This window comes from Ailuropoda melanoleuca, chromosome 4, assembly GCF_002007445.2.
Source record: "Ailuropoda melanoleuca isolate Jingjing chromosome 4, ASM200744v2, whole genome shotgun sequence".
Taxonomy (NCBI): Eukaryota; Metazoa; Chordata; class Mammalia; order Carnivora; family Ursidae; genus Ailuropoda; species Ailuropoda melanoleuca.
Genome location: NC_048221.1, coordinates 130701150 through 130719028, shown reverse-complemented (window position 1 = coordinate 130719028; position 17879 = coordinate 130701150). Strand labels below are relative to the sequence as shown.

Here is a 17879-nt window from a genome sequence, read left to right as displayed (position 1 = left end):
CAGAGCAATCTACACTTTCAATACTATCCTGATCAAAATACCAATGACATTTTTCAAAGAACTGGAACAAATAGTCCTTAAATTTGTGTGGAAGCAGAAAAGGCCCCAAATTGCCGAGGAGCTATTGAAAAGGAAAAACAAAGCTGGGGGCATCACAATGCCGGATTTCGAGCTGTACTACAAANTACTACAAAGCTGTGATCACAAAGACAGCATGGTACTGGCACAAAAACAGACACATCGACCAATGGAACAGAATAGAGAACCCAGAAATGGACCCTCGGCTCTTTGGGCAACTAATCTTTGATAAAGCAGGAAAAAACATCCGGTGGAAAAAAGACAGTCTCTTCAATAAATGGTGCTGGGAAAATTGGACAGCTACATGCAAAAGAATGAAACTTGACCACTCTCTCACACCATACACAAAGATAAACTCCAAATGGATCATTCAATTTTTGAGTGTTGAGTTTTAGAAGTTCTTTATAGATGTTGGATACTAGCCCTTTATCAGATATGTCATTTGCTAAAATCTTCTCCCATCCATAGGTTGCCTTTTAGTTTTGTTGATTGTTTCCTTCACTGTGCAAAAGCTTTTGATTTTGATGTAGTCCCTCGCCTCAGGAGACATAGCTAGAGAGAAGTGGCCACAGCAGATGTCAAAGAAGTTATTGGCTGTGCTCTCTTCTAGGATTTTTATGGTTTCAGGTCTCACATTTAGGTCTTTCATCCATTTTGAATTTATTTTTGTGTATGATGTAAGAAAGTGGTTCAGTTTCTTTCTTTTGCATGTAGCTGTCCAGTTTTCCCAGCACCACTTGTTGAAGAGACCATCTTTTTCCCATTGGATATTTTTTCCTGCTTTGTCAAACATTCATTGACCATATAATTGTGGGTCCATTTCTGAGTTTTCTATTCTGTTCTATTGATCTATGTGTCAATATTTGTGCCAGTACCATACTGTTTTGATTACTAAGGCTTTGTAGTATAACTTGAAGTCTGGAATTGTGATGCCTCCAGCTTTGCTTTTCTTTTTCAAAGTTTCTTTGGCTATTTGGGGTCTTTTGTGTTTCCATACAAATTTTAGAATGGTTTGTTCTAGCTCTGTGAAAAATGCTGTTGGTATTTTGATAAGGATAGCACTAAATGTGTAGATTGCTTTGGATAGTATAGACATTTTAACAATATTTGTTCTTCCAATTCATGAGCATGGAAGATCTTTACATTTCTTTGTGTCATCTTCAATTTCTTTCATTGGCGTTGTATACTTTTCAGAGTACAGAGTGGCTAAAGTCAACAACACAAGAAACAACAGGTGTTGGCAAGGATGTGGAAAAGGGGAATACTCTTGCACTATTTGTGGGAATGCAAACCAGGTACAGTCACTCTGGAAAACAGTATGGAGGTTCCTCAAAAAGTTAAAAATAGAACTATCCTATGATCCAGTAATTGCACTAGTAGGTATTTACCCAAAGAATAAAAAATACTAATTCAAACAGATACATGCATGCTGGTGTTTATAGCAGCATTATCTACAATAGCCAAACTATGGAAACAACCCAAATATCCATTGACTAATGAATGGATAAAGGTGTGAGACACACACACACACACACACACACACACACACACACACACACACACTATGGAATATTACTAAGCCATAAAAAAGAATGATACCTTGCCGTTTGCGATGACATGGATGGAGCTAGAGTGTATTAAGCTAAGTGAAATAAGTCAGTCAGAGAAAGACAAATACCATATGATTTCACTCATATGTAGAATTTAAGAAACAAAACAAATGAGCAAAGGGCGGGGGAGAGAGATAGGCAAACCAAGAAACAGACTTAACTATAGAGAAAAACTGATGATTACCAGAGGGGATGGTTGAGGTGTATGGGTTAAATAGGTGATGGGATTAAGGAGGGCGCTTGTTGTGATGAGCACTGGGTGTGTATGTAAGTGATGAATCACTATATTGTACATCTGAAATTAATATTACACTGTATGTAAACTAAGTGGAATTTAAATAACACTGAAAAAAAAAACTATTTGTCTGGAATCCTATGGGGTATTGTTACTAGGGTCTCATCCTTAAAAGTAAGACAATAGTAACTTTACTCATGCTCACTGAAGTGTCAGGTACTATTCCGTATACTTTTCATACATTGAATAATTTAATTGTTGGAAATATGCTAGAGATTGGCACTATTTATTTTCTTTTGCAGATGAGAAAAAAAGAAGTTCAGAAAGGTTAAGCAACTTGTCAAAAGTCACACAGCTGGTAAGAGGATTTAAACCCAGGCGATCTGATTTAAGAGGTCATCTGCTTAAGCATTATACTAACCTGTCTGCCCCAAATAAATCATTCAGTTTGCTTCATATTTAAGTCACAGAGAATTTTTGGCATGTTTGTTCTTTACATGCACAAGGGATAAAACCCCTCAGACAAGCACCTGTGAGTCTAACTGAAGAAACAAGCAGCATGTGACAGATCCTAATGAGGACCCCAGGCAAAAGCTATAGAAGTCATAAGAAGAGAGAACTGGGAGTGAGCTGGGTCTTGGGAAGGGCTTCCCTTTGGAGGGAGGAACATAAACGGGCTCTTAAGAACAGATAGAAGTTAGAGCACAAGAAAGATGGATTTGACATTCTTGATGGTGAGAAGAACTTGCTTTGCCATATAGCTGGTCATGTTGCCATTTCCAGCCTTAAATAAGGGGTTCGTCTTCTAACATGACTGCTTTGGATTTCTTTGGGTCCTGACCATTAGGTCGTCACCTTAAGAGAGAAAAGAGGACAGGACTTCCCCTTAAGGATGAGTCAGAGATGAGAGGCTCTGGCACATGGAGTACCCAGTCTTTTTCTGGACTCCCTCACCAACCCCATAGAGCCCCTGAGATCAGATGAGATCTGGCTTCCTCTGGGGAGAGGGGTTGCAGAGCCAGAGCCTCAGAAATAAATTAGTTGCCACTAATTCTCTGTCCTCACCCTCACCTGCCAGAAACTGAAGACCGTTTTTTCCCAGCCAGGAATTATGAAAATGGAGAAAGAACCCATTGCCCTCAGACCCATGGTGTTGTCCGGCTGCTGCTAGGCGCACGTTGAACTTCAAGAGGTAAGGATCATGCCCAGCTTCTTCATTGATGTGCTGCCAGTAAGTGACATGTGATCCGTATTCAGTAAATATGTGTTAAAGAAATGAATGAGTGACGTAATTGATGACTAAAAGAACAAGTAGGGATTTTTGCATCTGTGTTCATCAGAGATATTGACCTATAGTTTTCTTTTTTGTAGTGCCTTTGTCTGGTTTTGGTATCAGGTTAATGCTGGCTTCGTAGAATGAATTTGGTGGCTTTCTTTCCTCTTTTATTTTTTTGGACCGGTTTGAGAAGAATAGGCATCTCTTCTTTAATGTTTGGTAGAATCTTCCCGTGAAGTCATCTGGTCCTGGACTTTAGTTTGTTGGGAGTTTTTTGATTACTGATTCAATTTCATTGCTAGCAATCTATTTCAGTGTGTCCATCCAAAGTTGAATGGATAAAGAAGAGGTGGTATATATATCAAGCCTATATCTATATCTATATCTATATCTCTATCTATCTATCTATATATATATATAGAGAGAGAGAGAGAGAGAGGTGATATATATCTATATATATAGATATATATATCACCAAATATTACTCAACCATAAAAAAGAATGAGCTCTTGCCATCTGCATAAACATGGCTAGATCTAGAGGATATAATGCTAAATGAAATAAGTCAGACAGAGAGAAACAAATACCATATGATTTCACTTCTTTGTGGAATTTTAAGACACAAAACAAATAAACAATCAAAGAGTAAAAGAGACAAACAAACAAACAACAGACTTGTAGAACAAGCAGGTGATTGCCAAAGGGGAGGTGGGTGGGGGGATGGCTGGAATAGATAAAGAGGATTGAGAGTACATTTATTGTGATGAGCACTGAGTAATGAAAAAAAAAAAGAGAGAGAGAAAAGAAACAAGTGAAATTGTATAGATTATTTTGGAATCCAACAACAGGATTTCAGAGGATTAGAAAGGAAATGAGATTGTCCCTCCCTGCTACCTAAAAAGGCAGGTATTCTGAGGTGAGAGTCCTGTGTCCAGAGACCTGGCTTTCTCCTGGGTGGTACAAGTCACACTCCTGTCTAGAAGCACTGAAAAAGTGTGTTGGAACACTTAAAAGACTAACCATTGTAAAAGTTACTACACTTAATTTTGAAACCTCTTTTTCCCGGTATTCAGAACTCAGATTTGAATCTATCTGGGGGTAAACTGAATTCTAGAATGATCACAAGCATAGGGCTCTGGGTGCTTCTATTTGAAGCATTCTTACATGGTACCAAAATCAACTCAATGTGATGTTGTCTCTGCCAGCAGGTGGCTCAATCTGAATGACCCAATAAACAGAAAGCTCATTATCCTTGTGATAAACGGCTCCCTTGTTGTATAATAGCATTTATTATAAGAGGATTTCCCCACAAGGAAACAAGCTGTGATCTCCTGGTGTGAAACATTAAAGCAAACTTTAGCCATCTCAAAATAACTCTTCAAAGTGAATTAAGATACTGAATGAAAAACTAATTTGCCCCAACTACCTGTAAATGATAATTTTTTGATGAGTTGGGAAATTAGAAAATTTAAATATGGTCTGGATATTAGATTTACTGAAAGCTCACTGAAATGGAAAAAAAAAAGGGTTAATAATTGACTGGAAAATAAAGGTTTCCAAAACAGAGTATGTGGTGTATATAAAACAGGGTCTTGTTTTTATAAATATAATAGAGTTAATATAATAATAAATTATAATAATAAAGTATACCTAATAATAAAGGTGTTATATGTATATCAATATACATATTAATACATTCATATGTACATATATATGTGTGTGTATATATATATGCATACACACACACACACACACACACAGAAGTATTCCCCATGATGTTGATGATGGAACTCCCTAACATGATAGCAGTGTAATGATTCTATTTGTTTACTGTTACCTGCCTCACTGATGGGAACCCACCCATCTGCATACACCCTCACATACCCATGATGCTCTCTGGCCTCCTTACGCTCTTATTGAACCAGCAATAATATTGTGTCACGGTCCTTGCTGTTCCTTTGGACAGAAAAATCCTCCCTTAGCTTTTCTACCATCCCACTCAAGACGCATGAAGCCTTTCTAGATCCTCTCTGTCAGCCACCTGCATTGTTTCTGTGATTCTTTGTCACCCTTCTCCCTGCACAAATTCCACTCTGCCTAACCGTAGATGAGGTTGCTTACGGAATTGCGACATGTCAGAGAGAAGCAGGTTTGAATCAGGATAGCCAGATTTCAAGTCCCAATTATACTTCCATTGAGCTATTGGATTTTAGGGAATTTTTATAGTTTCTCTCATTTCTACACATTCCTGATAGTGATAATCATGCCAGTCTGACACAGTGTATGAAGTTCTTGCAAGAAAATAGATGCAGAGAGTGCCCTGAGATGGCCATGTACCATGTGTGGATGTGAGAGACAGTTGCTGCAAAATGTGGAATGAGGGCTGAGGCTGTCGTCACAGCCTGGGTGACCTTGAACATGTCTCTCCCACTCTGCAGCTCAGATTCTGACCTAAGATCAGAGGTCAGGTGCCAGATGTGGGGAGACAGCAGGTGGCTCTGGAAGCCTACCAGCGCCTCAATGAGATGGGCAATCACAGGGTCACAGATCATTTCCTCCTTAGATTTTAAACTCAGGGCAGGTGGTCAATAGCAAATCCTGAGAAAGGCCTGCCCTGTAAATAAAAAGTACTTAGTTTAAAATAGTCTTGATGGGGATGATAATTTTGTATTTTCCCTCATACAGGCACTGTGCTGAGAGCTAAGGACTCAGAGACACCCAAGATTTTGAGGGGGCCCCAAGCTAATGGGGAGATAACCTTGCATTTGACTGACCATAAAACCAGTGAGAATTTAGAGGACCGGAGTCGGGTTTGGCTAGATATTCTATTTGGTTACTAAGTGTTGAACTGAATGGACTGAATGAAGGCTCACAGATGCCTTTCACATATCATCATGGCTTCCCTGTCATGTCCACGGCAGCAGGCTCTGTGCTGAGTGGTTTGCATATGTGACCTTATTTAATTTTTATGACATTCTTGCAAAGTAGCTTCATAATCCCTATCTAAAGTTGAGAAACAGGTGGCTCAGAGGAATAAAGCAACCTGCTTTTGTTTCACAGAGAGAAACATTTCCCAGTGGCTTCACTTCTCACTGGCCTGGTGCCTCCAGGTCCCTCATCCTCGTCCATCCTGCTCCCTCCCTGTAGGCCAACAAGACTGCCCAGTGATCCTGTCTTGGGAAGGACATTAGGTTCCCAATTCTGTCCAGCTCCCGATAACTCTGGGCACTGCTATTCCAGTAAGACTCAGACAAGATGAGCCTAACTGGGGTGTGGGCCAGTCCAACAGTCTTACTATCCTTGGTTTCACATTTGGAATTGTTTTCTCAGATGAGGATCAGGAAAACAGACCCAAAGCCACAGAACAAAAATGAAGGCAGGGTAGCCCATGGTCAGTGCACCTGCTTCTTGACCCAGGTGCCTAGCTCGATGGCAGTTCTTACTCCATATAGAAACATGGAGGGCAGCTGACAAGATGGCTTGTGGCCAGCCCAGGAGGGTAGACTCTCCAAGAGCCACTTATCTAAAAATAACAGACTGGGTTCTTCACCCCACTTCCACCTCGGCCGCACCTGAGGCCTGGGGAGAGGATGAGAGGCAACGTCTCTGACTCCAAGGATCTCACTTGTTAAAGAGACAGAGGCGGTGCTGGAAGGATGAACAGTAAGTCTGGGCAAGTCAGTGTGAAGTCCAAACTCCTTTGCTGGGCAGTCAACACTTTCTGCAATCTAACTTCAGCCCACATTTTCAACGTGTCCACTCATTTCTCACCACCACACACACAGTACTGCACCTGCCTGAACTGGTCGCCGTTCCCTAAGCAAACCAGGCCTTTGCTTGTGCATTCTCTTCGTGCTTATGCATTCACCAGAGTCCCACACCACCCTTACCACCTCGCCTTTGTACACCACTCACCCTCCAGGACCAGCTTCAAGTCTGCCTCTTACAAAGGGGTACCAGAGCCCCACAGAGAGCCTCAACAGGCAGCCCTGCCTCCCAGGCCCTCCCAAGACAGGAGGGAGACCAGGCCAGAGCTGTAGACCCTTGACCCCACGCTGCCTCATGGACTCACAGAGTGTGCGGGCTGGGCCGTTCCGGAGCCTCTAGCAACAGCCAGTTCCCTGAACCATGAGGAAAGAGTGGGCAAGCAGGAAAGGTGTCCGAGTCAGTGGCAGTGATGGGAAGACAGGCTGGAGGTGCTGGATGCTGACCCCAGCATGGGGCTCTGTCCCCTACCCTCAAAGCCGCTGACCACCCAGAGGAAGTGAGAACAGAGGGCAGAAAGCTGTGTGCCCTTACAGGGGGGCAGACTCTGGGGGCGAGATCAGTTTCTGTTGCTAATCAGTGGTCTTGCTTGTTGGCACTGGGAGAACATTTTGTTCAGGTTTACTCAAGTTTCTGTTAAAAGCCATGTGGAATGCCTTAAATGTTCTTTAAGTCACTGGGTAGAAGGATGCCAGGCTGCGCCAGAGTTGGAGCAGAGCTGCCCCAGCTTTCTCCCTGAGGCTTTCTTGAAGCAGCAGATGAGACAGCAAGGAGTCCTCAAAGGATATGGCTGAGAAGGGTCCAAAGGCTCACCTGCCAGCCTTCTCCGTTAACCCTTTGTTCTGCTGCTCATAAGTCATTGTGCCTCAGTTTTCCTCAATCTCAGAACAGAGAGCAGAATTGAGTTAGTTAGATCTATTGTAAATCCTGAAACATCCTTCTAGCCTGGAATGGAGACTCTGAAAAGTAATGAATGAATTTTTTTGGCATCAACCTCCAAATGGCAGATTTTCTCATTAAAAGCAGAGAATGGATAATTTTAAAAAGATTATTTCCCCCAAAGATAGTAATCTGCAATTTAATATTACAATATCATTTCTTGAAGTCAGTGGTTAGAACAGCTGCTCAGAGAAATTATTAATTTCCTGCAGTGAGCTGTGATCGGGAACTCACTGGCCAGAATGTCATTATTTTTTAAGATGTGCGTTATGCATAGAAATATTGCCTAGAAACTCAAATGCATTGCAAGTGATAGTGCTTAACTGTGGGCCACGTTGAAGAGGAGTGATTTAGTGGAATTACATTTTATTGTGTTGCAGAAACACATGGAAATTGATCAGAGGTCAGGCTGAGGCAGGCGTAGTAAAATGCACATAGCCGTTTAGGTCAAATATTAGCTTGCTCACTTCCTTGGCTGATCTATCAAATCTGGAAAGTGATAGAGGCTAGCATTGGGGTCATTGGGTGTCTGCATCCTACTCATCTACTCCAAGGGAGGCCTCAGACCTCCTGCTTTTTCTTTCAATGAGGCAGGCTGTCTCAGCCTCGATACTTGATACAAAGATAATTCTTTGTTGTGGAGACTATCCTATGTGTTGTCAGATGTTTAGTGGCATCTCTGACCTCTACCCACCAGATGATGGAACACGCTTCAGTTCTGACAACTAAGAATGTCTTCCGACCTTCCTTGCCAAATATTGTCTGGAGGTTGGGGATTGGAGCAAAATGACCCCCAGTTGAGAACCCCTGCAGGAAGGGAGATCTGTATCATTTTAACTGGAGGTTCTTCCAGATATCAGGGATGGGCCCAACAGCCTCCCACCTATCTCCTATATTTCCTAACTCCATTGTCCCCAAGTTCATCTAAAATAAACGTATTTCATTGTTTATTCAGTTTAGTTACAAGCTGATTTCCAAATGAAAAATTGCTCCATGCTTTTGCAATTTACAGTGAGTAATGGGCAATTTTTAAACTTCCTTGTAACTTATGAGAACAACAAAATGTACACAATTTCATTCTTACAGGATGACTAGTTGGCTCTAATAGGATAATGTTCAACAATTTGCCGAAAAGTGTGCTATTAAGCAGTGAAATAAATACCAGTGCCAATTACCTTTGATGTCACTATAAAATAACCATTTTAGCCATTTTCTTGGATATCCTTACCCTGATATTCAATTTTTCCATCTCCTCCAGCTCTACATAGGTCCCACTAAGCCTAAACCATTATGTTCAGACGAAAACCATTCTCCGCACAGACGCTAGGTCTGGCCTCACCATGGCCCTAACCATTAGTCTGTATTGCCTCCCACTCAGCTCCAAATGAGTCAGCTGACTATGAACTTCAAATTTAGACAGACCTGGTTTCTAATGACAATTCTGTCATTCACGACTTGTATGCTTTTTGATAAGACACTTAGCCTTCCTGGGTCCAGTTTCCCTCAACCTCAAGTGAGCTGGCAATGTCTACTTCTTGGAGTTGTGAGAAATTAATGAAATAATGAGTAAGAAGGCCCTAAACATGTGCCTGCCACACACTCACACACACACACACACACACACACACACACACACTGTCTGTTTCATTCAAAGAGTGGTCACACTGGTATAGTCTGGATCACGCCTGTTGGGCATTTCCTTCAGTGTGATGATGCCCAGCCATGATTCCCAGGCCCATTTTCTTAGCTCCTTACTTCACTTAGATCTGTACTTGGGTTCTTTCACTCCAATGCTCCATTTGGAAGAACAACATCTCCACGCTGGGTTCAGCTTGGGGCCACTCAGGACAGTTGGAGGGAGCCCACTGGGCCAAGCAGTCTTTCTGTAGGACTTGCCCACTGTGTGGCCAGCTTGACTGGGGATTCCAACACTAATATCTATGTGATAGATGATGGTGTTTAGTAGGCTAAGACCCAAGGCCTTCCCTGGGTGAGAATGGCTAAGATGTTACTCACTGTTAGCCTCCATGACCCCCAGGCCTACCATCCATCTAGCTTCTAAAAGAACACTGGAAAGTTTCTTTAACTTGGGACACAGTGAAGATGACAAAATCATTGTGAAGAACCAAGCCCTCACCCTAAATGGGATTGGGTATAACTCACGAACTGGGACAACACATGCATCACGTTCAGAATAAAACATCAGGAATTCTAGTACAAGCATTGAGATATTGCTTATTGCAATATTTGTGGGAACCCCTAGCCAGAGAGTTGGAGGAACTGGAGCTTATATGCTTGGGTCCCTCTTGCTTATCCTAGGTTCTCTGCTCTCTGCGACATTACTTTATTATTTCCTTGTTACTGCTTGCAGAAAAATCTTAATTTTGTACTCATTCCTCCCCACCCCAAGAATTGGCTTTTTTGACTGATTTCTGTAGAGGGCCTATCCCGTCAAACAGCTCTATACAAGGCCACTGCCCTGTGTTTTGGGTTAGCCCAAATTTGTTTACCAAATTTAAAGGGACAGAAAATGTGAGGAATAGAGTTATGGAGCAAAGTGGTAAGATTTCAGAGGAAGTTATGGAACCAAGTAAATAAAAGAAGGCCATGCTTCTCCCTTCTATTCCTCACATTTTCTGTCCCTTTTAAATTTGGTAAACAACTTTAAGATACAGAAAATAATAGAAAAGTGACCGATGTGTTCAGGACTCAGAATTAACCAGTGTTAATATTACATCATATTTGCTTTGGAGTTTTTAATTTTTAAATTTTTTTTTGTTTTTTTAAATTTTTTAATAAAAAAATACTAGTAAGTAATAAGAAAACTTAAATTTACGTCCTTCCAACAAACCCTAAAACTAATATCTCATTCTCCTAAATAAGACAGGAACCTTAAAAGGCTTAATTTCTTTTTCTTGTTCTCTGTGTGTTCACTTTATTGTAATTACATCACATTCTGATGTTAACTTCCTCAAATATTACTGATAAAATCTTGACATGCCACCATATTTTTACCATCACCTCTTCTCATATTACTTCTTGTTCAGTCCCATTCTTTCCTTCTGGGCTTATTTTTCTTCTTGTTTGAAGTACGATTTAATATTTCTTTCAGAGAGAATCTGTGAGCAGTGACCTTGTTCTTATTTCCGGGGTTCCTTTTTCACCATTTAATTCTTTGCCACTTTCGTCTGGGTGAGGTCAGTGCATGCACCTGACCTCTAGGGTGCTCATTTTCTGAAACTGCTCCCATGAGCCCCACAGTTGAAATCCTACTCACTGAAGGCTAGTGATGATTAAGTATCCCCGAGGATATTTCTCCCAGTATTGTCTTAAGGATTTATGACTTGGTTGGAATTAGATCTCCTTTGATTGGAATAACATTTTACGCAACACATTTAAAAAGGAATATAATCACGTTACGTTACAGAAAGAGTCCTACTAAGTGCATATTGTAGGATCTTATAGGATCTCAGCAGGATTCCCAGATCTCTCCTGTGTTCCTGCCCCCAAAAGGCTGGAACAGGACATTCTGCTTCTCTGGCAGTCTCCACTGCCCTCCACACTCTCCTGTTATTGCCTGCTTGTAGACTACTCCCTGTCCCCAGGGAGGCTGATCATTTGAGTTAGTTTGTCTCTTTCTTCTGCTGTCCTTGGAAAGCCTCTTCCCTCGGCTAGCAGTTTCAGGGATCAATTGTTCTTTGGCAGAGAAAGAGGCTCGATGACAATGAAGAGTTTCCATTTCTTCTTCCTGCAGCTGCTGACCCAAGAGAGCAAAGCCAAACCGTGCACCTCATCACGGGAGAGGAAGCAGCGTGAGCCCTGGAGATTAAACGGATTAACTCCCCCAATCACCTGAGCAAAAGAGACCAGGACACCTTCTTCCGTTGGGGCCACCTGATAAAAACAGATGACCTGTCTTCTCATGTGTACAGATGTTAAGCTGCACAATTCTCTACATCTATGCAAGTATGGGGAAGTGAACCCATTTGCTGATAAACCAATCAGTCTGTAAATTTTGGGGGGAGAACTGATGACATGTAGAAGAAAGCAGAACTGTTGGTTAAAAAAAAAGGCAGCAAAGATAAAAGGAAGAGAATATAAGCTCTTTATCAATTTGCCAATTTTTCCCTATTTATCAATGTATTTCACAGTTTATTCAAAGCTTTGAAGCAGACATTGAAGCCTTTTGCAACATCTCTTCTTTTCCAGGTATTTTGTTGACTGTTCTTTCCTTCAAAGAGTAACTTCAGTGCCAGATGAGGTGAATGAAAACCAAATTTGCTGTTCGTGGGCTGTGACAATGAGAGCAATGGGAGTGCATCTCCTTTACAAGGAGAGATGGTCACGTCATCTGGCCTGGCCAGATGTCCTGGCCCCCAAGGACTTCATCGGCCACTTCTTCTCACTGTATCTTTTTCAGAACGTGATGGATGAAGGCAGGGTATGGGAGAGTATGGGACCTGATGTACTTGCAATGAACTGGTGAGGTACAAGCAATTAGATGGGCCTGCTGCAGCTCTCCAGAGCTCCTTGTTCCCTTGGGGCAAAGGTGCTTAAGACCAAACCTAAAACTGAAAAGGAGAGGAAATCCTAACATAAATATCACCTCCCAATTACAGTTCCTTTTCCTTTCCCTACTTCTTTCTCATAAGCACATGCATATTCGCTTAAAGCAGTCTTCCATTCCAGAAGTGAAGGCATTCTTAAGAAAGGAAAGTCTGAAAATTCAACATTTGGTTACCTTTGCCCTGATTGCTGTGTTAGTCCTGGTGAGTCATTGTTCTTGAAAAAATGGGGGTGAGCATCTCAATGATTAATGAAGGTTTTCTAGACTGGCAGGGGGACTTACCCAAATGCTAATAAAATTTTCCACCTACATCTTGGTTTTAGAATAAAGAGTAGAAAAAGACAAAAAAAAAATATGCAATTGCATGCAGATTTTTTAAAGCTCTGCTTTTGGACACATTAAGGATTTGTGTAATCGTGGTGATTACCACTTTTCACTTGACTGTTTTTCAGTTACTAAATCACATTTTTCCTTTTGAACTTGGATTTGACCTCTTCGACATTTGTAAATGAGTTGCAAAGTAGGAAACTTATTTTTCAGAGTGATATACCTTATATTTTCAAGGACCGATTTGTATAGTGCCAGTCTCTTATGCTAAATTGCAAACTACCACCACTCTTGGAAATTCCCTGGATTGACAATGGATGTCCTCTCTCACGGGTCCTATGGCGAAGGTTGCCTAGATGGCAAAAGCAACTCTGTTTTCTAAGTTATTGCAAGGGAAACACCACACTGCATGACCCTCATAGAGAAAGAGAACGGTTGCCTTCATGGCTTTGGGATAATGATAATCCTAGAGTCTGTGCTAACTTCCCAGCTGATGATCAGATGTATGAAAAAGATGGCAAAGCTGGTCTTTCCCATCACCTCACTTTCTCTTTTTGTCTCATACTACTACCAACCACACTTTCCCTAAATCCCAGACACATTTTCCTGTTTGTCATTTTCCTGGGGAAACCAGTGCTTATCCAGAAATCAATTGATTCTCTTTCACCTTGGATAGAAATTTGCTTATTGTGGTGGATCCACTAGCTGAGCACAGGGCTGGACTACATTTCCCAGATTCCCTTGCTTTAGCCATGACCATGTGATTGAGCTCTAGCCAATGAAATCATGCCCTTTTACCTTTAAGGCTGAATGGAGTCAGGACCTTCTTTCCCCTCAACATTGTAACCACCATGTTCACAGTTGGAGAGGGGCTGTCTTGTGAAGTTTCATGAATAGCCACATGGAGCACAGCTCCCTCACCAGCCACAGACCTGGAGCCATCCCAGGACGTTAAGTGATTTAGAAATAAACTGCTCTTATGTTGAATGATCCATATATGGAATTTTTTGTTCCCTCAGCCTAATCTACACAAAAAATTTATGCTTTAGTTCTCCCTTCAGATGAATTTGGATTTTATAATGCATTGTCCGAAAGTACGCAAGATACAATAGAAGTAGCTGTCCAATGGTGGGACTCTGATGATTGATAAAAGGGAGGTTCAGGGCTGGCAGGTTTGTGCTCATCAAAGAACAACCACAAATAAAATTATCAGTCCTGTAGGGATAGCACTTCTGTCATTCAGTTCATGGCAGCCTTTCACCACCCTTCATAGGTGAGCTGGCTGGCAATCAGGGGAGGTGCATATTTTCCTACCTGTCTGTGCTGGCTTTAGATATGGCTTGCTGTAGGAAGGAAATGCTAGCATTTTGTAGGCCTCACCTGCTGAGGGGTCTTGTTTGAAAACATTACTTTCTGATTCCCTTTCTAAGAGGCAGGATTCGGGGTTCTGGTGTCTGGGAGAATGAGCTTGGTGCCAGTGTGAACCCCTGATGAACAGAGAGATAAGTGAGCATCTGGGCTATTACCAGGAGCAGTGTCCTTCAGGGTTTCCTCTCAGATTGCAGATATGGCTCCCAGAACCAGATCGCTATGTCCAAACAGGGCCAACAAAGTGGAGTGCCAGCACACAGAGGCAAATGAGCAGGTCACTGAGGGATGCTGGTGCATGAGGGTACCCGGAGAGCTAGGTGGGAAGGTGAGCCAGGAAAGATGAGGCTCCTGCTCTTGCAGAACCAGGGTCTGGGCAATCAATGCAGAACTAGAATGTGTTATGCTTTTTCACAAAGAGACTATGATTTTAAGGTTATAACCACTTATCTGATAAACTTCATTGGACTGAAGAATCTTCTTTGATTGCTATTAGCCCAAGATCAAACTTGGGCAAGAGATCTCTCTGTTTCTCCCTCCCTCCCTCCCTCTCTCTTCTTTCCCTCTCTTCTTCCTGCCATCCTTTCTCCCTCCTACTCTTTCTCCCGTCCTCCTTTCTTCTTTTTTGCCTTCTTCCTCTTTTATTTATTGGGCACATTCTATGTCATAGATATTGCATGCAAAGCACTGCAGTTAAAAGAATAAATAAGACTCATTCCCTATCCCCAAGGGGTTCATGGAGAAGAATAAGTGTGTAAATAGATAATAGCACAATGTGGAAAGTTGCAAGGAACAGAGCGCTAAGGAAGCAATGAGTAAAGACATCTGACTTTAGCCTGCTCTTTCTAGATTCTTGACACACTTCTCTCCATTTCAGAAATCAGCCTCCTTCTGGCTTTGGGTGTTCTGTAACTCTGACATGGACCAGGAACAGAAGAATCTTGAAATGAATCAGACTCTTAAGGAAACCTCTACTCAAAGAAAACTTTAAAGAATCCAGCCCCCAAAGTGTTTGCCCTGGAAGCCCTCCCCAGACCCCTGGAAGAAGACCACTCTCTCACTCTGAATGATGTCCTATTTGAGTTTGGTAACGCAGAGCCAAGGTCAGTCTGGTGTTTCTCACTTTATAAATTCTCATCTGTCAAGAGATGCTTAAGGCACCACTCACAGTCAAATGTACCCCAAGGCCATCAACATTTAAAAACCAACCATTGTTTACCAAGTTCTGTCAACCAGAATCGGGTTTTTCTTGCATTTGTTTGTTTGAGGAGAAAGTTATTTTGCTTTCTGTAACCACCCGCCCTGCAAAAAGGGAGAAAGTGTTTAAACAAACAAATTTCACAAAATAGTCCTCTTCCTCCAGTTGAGGGAGGACAGGACGTCTATACAATGGTAAATAAGACTGACTTGGTCAATGGAATGAAGAAGCTACAAGCACAGATCACTGCTTTAACCTAACGCACGCTTTCAAACCCTCATTGCGAATAGTCTGTGAGACTTTAATCTGTTTTAATGGTGCTTTGTAAACTATAAAACAATTTTTAAGATGTTTTGCCTCATTTAATTCTTATCACAACTTGCTGAGGTGGGTAAAATTATTTGCATTTTACAAATGATAAAACTATGCTCTTCAGAAGAGTTTAAAAACCGTCCAGGGTTACATAGCCAGACGACAGAGGGATAAGATTGCATTTAGGTTAGCCTGACTCCAAGCTTCGTGCATTTTCTGCTGATCCAGTGTGCTTTAGCTGCAACCTCTCTTTCCCCCAGATTTGAACAGCCAGGGCCATCCAGAGAGGCGGTGTGGAGCTGGGAATAGACCAACAGATGCAGATGGGGGAGACTTAGAACTCAGACTAACTCCATGTCCCTGCGCATGTGGCCTTTGGGATTGAGTTGTCCAAAACTAAGACACTCTTGAATTAGAATCGTCCACACGGAAAACCAATGCAAGCATCACCGCAAAGAAGAAAACTCAACCATGCAGAAACACAGAAAAGACAGTCCTGAAAAGACCAGCTTTGATTGCTAAAGATGTGGTGAAACTGTTACAAGGTGCTAGTTTCCAAAAGGCTCCTGTTACCACCACCTCCACCCCTTCTGGACTTCTGCAGGCTCCAGAAAATGCCATGAAGGGATTTGGTTTTGTGACTCTTTGGAGCATAGAACTCATTCTTTCATGGCTTCTCCCAAACGGCCACGTTCCAGCTCTCTGTTCAGTATAGCAACTTTAAATGAAAAGAGAAAAACATTAAACCCCCAACGGATTATTTCAATTTGGGGTTTCTCAGCCTCAGGACTATTGACGCATGGGAATAGATCATTCTTAGTCGTGGGCTCTGTCCTTGCAATGAAGAGTCATTAGCATCCCTGGCTTCTGCCCACGAGATTCCAGTAGCACCCCCAGTTGTGATGACTAAAAATGTCTCCAGACATTATCAAAGTCACCCTGGGCAAAGAATCACTCCCTGTTGAAAACCACTGAGAAGACACTTCTTTGCTTTTTTTTGTTTGTTTGTTTCTCTTAATGATCTGGAAGACATTAAAAGTATCACATGCTTTAGCCATTGTTCAGGAGACAGATTTTGGATTCTTTATAGCTTTCATGTGATCCCTCTGTTAGGATAATCGATCAATAGTTAAATTCTTTCCTTGTTAGAGAATGTTAAGGTTGTTTTTATTTGCAGACTTTGAGAAAAGATGCTGTGACCAAAGACCATGCAGTGGCCATATATGGGCCACAGGACATTCGGTTAAATTAGCATTTAAGATCATTTTAAATAGGGGCGCCTGGGTGGCTCAGTCATTAAGTGTCTGCCTTTAGCTCAGGGCATGATCCCGGTGGTCTGGGATCGAGGCCCACATCAGGCTCCTCTGCTGGGAGCCTGCTTCTTCCTCTCCCACTACTGCTGCTTGTGTTCCCTCTCTCGCTGGCTGTCTCTCTCTCTGTCAAATAAATAAATAAAATCTTTAAAAAAAAAAAAGATCGTTTTAAATAAACTTAAAGTAAATTCCAAATCTTTCCATTTAGAAATTACAACAATTGTTTTAGCATAAGTACGTCCCATGCAACATGCAGTAACCTTAGTCATATAGTGTAAGTGCTCAAAGGTAGCTATTATTACTGTGAACTTAGCACTAGAGAGAGGCAGTTGAGGAAACCATGTACAGCCCCTGTCTTTAAAGCAAATGGATGTTTAACCCAAGCTGGACAAAAGAGCTAGTTGGGGTCCTCCCAAAGAACCAGCTACAAACACTTTCAATCTTTCACAGCTTCTTATTCTTTGTTTATCTTTCCTTCATTATTCACCAGGTCTGCTAGTCACGTGTCCGCGAGTCTACTTTACCGTGTTCCTTTGTTATTGCTCACACCTGTGAGGTTATATGGCAAAATAATCAGGAAACAACCTTCCAAATATTTTGAGATATGAAGAAATTCAAAGTGTGGGTGTGGAGTCAGAAAGAGCTGCCTTCAAATCCTGTCACCTCCTTACAGGGTGAGCTTACAAGAGTGTCATAACCTCTTATCCCTCATCTGCAGGATCATAGTATCTAGTCAGCAATGAAGGTAAAATGCATTTCAAAAGAACGTTGTAGATAATGCTTGCAAATAGGTTTCCTTTCTTTCCATTCCTTTCTCTACAGTGGATTAAATAATTCTGATTTTTTTTAACCCCTTTGAAAAGAAATAGTGAGCTACAATGAAGGGATGGA

At 41.7% G+C, this 17879-nt stretch overlaps 2 long non-coding RNA genes across 2 annotated transcripts; both read left to right on the top strand.

Moving 5' to 3' along the window:
• The first annotated feature begins 3024 nt into the window (after positions 1–3024).
• Positions 3025–12357, top strand: LOC117802053. Its single transcript, XR_004625083.1, has 3 exons — positions 3025–3115; positions 11658–11869; positions 12113–12357. It is a non-coding gene; the product is annotated as an uncharacterized LOC117802053 (long non-coding RNA).
• A 47-nt stretch (positions 12358–12404) lies between these two features.
• Positions 12405–17016, top strand: LOC117802052. Its single transcript, XR_004625082.1, has 3 exons — positions 12405–12672; positions 15043–15268; positions 15936–17016. It is a non-coding gene; the product is annotated as an uncharacterized LOC117802052 (long non-coding RNA).
• The last annotated feature ends 863 nt before the right edge of the window (positions 17017–17879 follow it).